Genomic DNA, 6,000 nt, shown 5'->3' on the forward strand with positions numbered 1-6,000 from the left:
TACAATATATAAACAGCCCCCGCTGTAAGTAGCAACCTCGTCACGAGTAAACCTCCAGTGACGGAAAGAGAAAGATGTAACGCCCGTAGGCAATATATACAAACCAAATATAAAGGTAAGTGTCCGCAACACTATCCCTCAAAACTGAGAATGAGCTGACCCAATGGCCTGAAAATAAGACCTCCTAAGTCCAACCAACTCTCTGTGATTTCCATAAGGAAACCACACAAAAAGCTATAGGCGGAACTACCCTGTCCCCTAAAGAAACAAATGAAGCAAAGACTGTCAGAGCTAAACTCTACTCCTACACTAATCCTAACTCGAGGAGCTCATGCCAACACTCAAAACTATGTGCTAGCATGCATGATCGTCGTCTGAATCAGAATCCAGAACAACTAAGTCTACCAACCCTATCCGTCCTCCCCTCGCAACCGCAGTGCGCTCCGATGCTGGACTCACGGGCTTAGGGCCCGAACCCTGATCATCAATGATCACAACGGTGGGTGCACTAGACCCTGCCGAAGGCACTCCCACTGGAATCTCCTCTGAGGGATCCTCGTCCTCTGAAGATGACGGTGGCGGCGGTGCTCCTCCGAATCCTGGTCCACAGTGAACGCCCGGTGGCAAGTTGAAGCTGATAGAGCATCTCCTCAACACTACTGACCTCAGGAGTCCTCCACTATCTACGTGGTCCTCCATGATACGCCCCGAATACGTCGCTCGATGGCTCGCGGGGTCAACCACCCACGACCCGGGGTCGTCCTGATCGATCATCTCGTACCTAATCCCCCCCGAAGGGTGGACCATTGTGAACCAGTCCGCAATGGACATCTGACAAAAGGCGTTGTCTGCCAAAACACACACAGAAGACGCGAGGGTCAACTCTAAAGAACTATGTAGATAATAAACCCAATAGGTACAAATAATAGATAGCCACTTAGGCTTATAGCTAGAGATGTCATTCCTAGGGTTGTATGTTCCATAATAACATAAACGCAATAATAGCAGATAGCATGTTCCAAATAGGTTTAACAATTACCAATCACACTCAACAACTAAATTAGTATGCATGTTGCATGATATGTATGCAGGTTAACCCAGTCAACCAATATGCAATCCGGAACGGATGGACATCAACGGATCAGCCCTAGCACCAGCCACGGTGGGACCATTTCGGCCCGCGTGCCTCTTACTCCAACAACAACGGTAGTCAGATCAGTCGTAACCCGTAGGTCTGCCATTTCGGTCTGCTACAAGAGACGTCTACAGACGCTCTTACACGGAAATCCGGGTCTTATGACCATTTTGGAATCCGACGAGGTCCAGAGTACGTCCTGTGTTAATACCTCATTAATGTTGCATGAATGCAGGATGATTAGTCAAACAACGTCTCCGAATCTCACTCGACACGTCGCCACGTGTTCTTGGTAAATTAAAGTCTCTAAAAGCTTACCCTAAGGTAAAGTCGATTCTGCGACAAAAGACACTTCTTCCCAACAACACATAATCCACGATGATCTCCAAATCATCCGACTCATCTCAATCCGATGGTCACAACTGCTCAACGAGCACAGAGTATCACACTCTCGAAAACTAACGGTTTCCCGGACTTATCCCCAGGATAGCCCAACAACATAGCTGCTCCAACAGCACAACAACAAACGCTGCTCCAACAGCACAACAACAACACAGACTCGAAGCCTCTCAACTTTATCAATACTGGGGTCCGACGACACTTCTCGGTTTCCAAAACTAAGATTTGTCTTCCACGCCTTCCTTTCGAGTTTATTGTCATTAATTAATGATTTAGAGGTTGTTTAATGTCTTATGAGTTTTCTTTACAAAATACTATCCTTTTAGTCTTATCGCAAATTCTATCAGTTCTCGGGATCTCCTAATCCCCAAATGACTCCAGAGAATGTCTCGATCCATACACATCATAACAAGGTCCGAATCTCATTCGTCCTATCAAACTTTCTTAAAACTCTCAAAATAAAATCGGCATGACCTGCCTGCTATTCTCACCATTCAGAATCTCAGATCTCATTGCATAAGTATAAATAACTCAGCACAACCAATCAACATGTCATATATCAACATATTAAGCAATAATCACATAGCACTTAGCATATAAGGCATGCACCACACATCCTAAATTACCCAATTAGCACTTAGCATGTAATTCACTCATTAAAAACATTCAGTAGATGCAACATCTACATTGTCATCCGAAGCCTCAGAAAACATTTTCCAATCACACACAATCCAGTGCATAAACAGTAAACAATGTCGAAAGCATCGACCCTAAGTATTAACTAGAGATTCAGTGAGAAGCCCTCACCTGTAGGTTCTCCAGGATTATCTTCGAACTCTTCCTCACAAGCAAAGCGTTGCTCCTCAGGAAACTCTTCAAAAGCACCTTTAGAACAAAACCACAGAAATCAATCAAAATCTATCGGAAACTAATCTATCGATACTTACTAAGGTTACTCGAAGGAATCTATACTCTAAGGTACGATAATCTAGCGCGAAAGACAAGTTTTCGGAAAAGGAAATTTTCCTCCTCCCCCTTAATAGGTTCGGCCACTTTTGGTAATTGAGGAACTCGATTTTTCTTCGATCAAACTTGGTTCCTATGCTTTCATTAGCCGTAACTGAGGGTATTCTGAACTCGGAAAAATTATCGGATCAAAAACTGTCGCAGGGGTATTTTGGTCATGATTTTTAACTTAGAATTTTCAAAACTGAAATCCCAAAAACCAAATTTGACAGGGACGTCACCAACGACGTTTATGACAACTAATCCTACTAGCACTAAGCTAAGGCGATAGTTTTCAGCCTAAAGATTGAAGCTTTACTCCAAAAACTCCAAAAATGGGTATTTAAGGCTAAAATTGATCCCGGCGGAAATCCGGCGACATTACGGAAAATCTAATCCGGCAGAAGTGATCTTGGGCACATAAGGAAGAGGTTTAGAATCAGAAATGAAATATTCAGGATAGTTTTGCAAAAACCCATAAACTATCAGCTCAGAAAAGTCTACAGAAAAGCTATGGAAAAAGCGATCAGAGGTAAGGATTAGCGACTATACCTCGAAACCTTGAAGCAGCAACTAACGGATCAACGATCAAGCAAGTAATGAAGAAAAATCTTCTTCCTTCTTCCTTGTTGAAGCTCGCGGCCTTGGAGAGAAAAATGGAGGAGTTTTGTGTTTTTTTCTCACTTGTTTGCTATATATAGAAGATGGAAATTCGCGGGAAAATGAAAGTTTCGCGAATCTGATTTTTCTGGCTTCATTCTCCATGAATTCTAAGATATGTTTTGGCAAAAGAATTCCAAAACTATAAAGAGGTCTCCTTGTATTTTTGGCGACTAATGCATAATCGGTATAAAACTATTTTACCCGATAAGTTGCTTTTTGCATCGGATGTCGGAATGGAAAACTTCCTTCTGAAGAAAGATTGAAATCATCAAGAGAAATGGGTGTACGCGTGTGGAATATTCATTTGAAGCTCTGAATAGAAAAAGTCTTCATTGTCGAGAAATTCTAGGGTTTTGAAATACCAGGGATTCGGTTTCGGCAAACTTCCGATGATTGGAATCGGACGTTCGTAGATCCTAGAGTTTCGCCTCGAAACGATTGTTATATATGGAAAAAGAGAAGCTCTAACATTTCTCTGAAGATTTTTGGAATTAACTTCCATAGTGACTTTTCATGAAAACTAGCTATTTACTAGGGTTTCTGACCTAGGTTTAAGCATATAACGATCGTGCTATAACTTTTATCGACTTCGGTACGATCCTCAGACTTTTCCTGAACTTTCTCCTTCATATATTTATTTCATTTGGTAAACTCTAGTTCAGGTTTCCCTTCACGATACATTGATGACCCTAGTTTAGTAGTGTTTTTAGGGTCATTTCTTAGTTTGTTTTGAGTCTTTTTGTTGAGTCTCATGTAGTGTTTCATGCATTCTCATGCATTTTTATCTTTATTTGTGTTTCTACTTTGTTTTGGTAATTTCATAGTTTTATAGGGACCTTTCATGCATTTTAAGTAAGTTTAAGACTTGCATATATTTTCTACTTGAATTGAGGGTCTTTTGTGCTAATAATCTCTTGGAGTTCCTAGATATTTTTCCTTGCTTTGTTCCTAAGTAATCAGGTCTGAAACTGCTGAAGAAAGAAGGTCAAAAGGCTTGGAAAATTGAAGGGATGCTTAAAGGAGAGTTAAGAAGAAGGTCAAGAGGCTTTCTAGCATGTAGAGAGCACTCAGGCGCTCGTGTTGAGCGCCTGAGCGCCAATTGGATCGATGTTTACAAAATGCTAGAAAGGAATTGGCGCCTGAGCGCTCCTGATTGAGCGCCTGAGCGCCAATTACTTCCAGAGAGCATGTTTTCAGCTTGGAATTGGCGCTCAGGCGTGCTTAATTGGCGCCTGAGCGCCCAGACTCGACCTGTTTGCCTATAAATAGGCTTTTTGTCATTTCTTTTGGAACCTTTTGTCATTTTATGATATTTTCATAAGTTAGAAGAGAGAGCTTGAGTTCTGGAGCTTTGGGAGATTTCCCTAGGTCTTATGTTCCAGGTTTTATCTTTATTTTCTAGCATGGATTTCATAGCCATGTTTGGCTAAAAACCCCTTTTGCTTTGGGTTCTTTGTAAGACTTTGAATGTTTTAGCTATCAATCCTTTTCTATTCATGATGTTCTAAGTAAACCCTTGAATCTCACTTCTATGCTTTATCTTTCAAGCTTGAATGCATGCTAGCTTCTTACTTTTCTATAATCATAACGATAGTTTGTTATAGAATTGGGACTTGTTGTGATATTACTCCTTCTATACTTGCTACTAGGAATAGAGGAAGGGTTGGGGTTTGTTGGCCTGATTTGTATGCTTAGTGCTTCTAGCAAATGTTTAGGTTATCAAGGAATTGAACCTATCTTTTGATTAGGAAGGGTTTTCTTTACGAGGCATCGATAGATGACTATCTAGGCTAGAACATCAAGGAGAGACTCAGGATTAATTGAATAGGAAGGTTTAATAAAACTGAAATAGTTGAACAAGAACCCAAGGCAATCTCATCTCTGTTTTTCAATCGCTTTATTACTTGATTACTTGTCTTTTTACAAACTCAAGAAACAACCAATTATTAAAACTGAATTTTACTTGCTTTCTTACCGTGAACTCGAGGCTTAAACTGAATTGCCACACCAATTCCCTGTGGTTCGATAAATTAAAACCGGGTAGATTCTGTACACTTGCAGATTGACCAACATACATCAACCCTAATCGTGAATAGGATTCTATTTACTTGACACAAGCTTAAAAAAACTTGGGCCTTACATTACTACCCTCCAAAAAGAAAGTTTCGACCTCGAAACTTAAGGGTCAGTAAATAGTTCTGGGTATTGTTCTTGAATCTTCTCCTTCAGCTCCCATGTCGCATCACCGGTGTTTTTATTCCAAATGACTTTCACTAACTCGATCTCTTTTCCTCTCAACTGTTTTATCCTGGTGTCACCAATGCTAATTGGCGGTGTCTCGAAAGACAAATCATCCTTCAGTTCAATGTCATCCAGCTCGATAACATGTGTCGGATCCGCAATATATTTCCTCAGTTGTGACACGTGGAATACGTCATGAATGTTCGATAGAAATGGAGGTAGTGCAATCTGATATGCGACTGGTCCAATTCGACGAGTGATCTGGTACGGTCCAATAAACTTGGGCGTAAGCTTCTTTGACTTGATTGCTCGACCAACTCCCGTCGTCTGAGCAACTCTCAGAAATACATGATCTCCTTCTTCGAATTCCAGAGTTCTGCGCCTTTGATCGGCATAACTCTTCTGTCTACTCTGAGAAGTCCTCATCTTCTCTCTGATCTGCTTGATCTTCTCGGTTGTCTGTTGCAGAAGTTCCGGTCCTACCAACAGATTCTCTCCGTTTTGGTACCAACACAAAGGTGTTCTACACTTGCGGCCATACAAAGCCTCATACGGTG

This window comes from Lotus japonicus, chromosome 5 (genome assembly GCF_012489685.1).
Source record: "Lotus japonicus ecotype B-129 chromosome 5, LjGifu_v1.2".
NCBI classification, from domain to species: Eukaryota; Viridiplantae; Streptophyta; class Magnoliopsida; order Fabales; family Fabaceae; genus Lotus; species Lotus japonicus.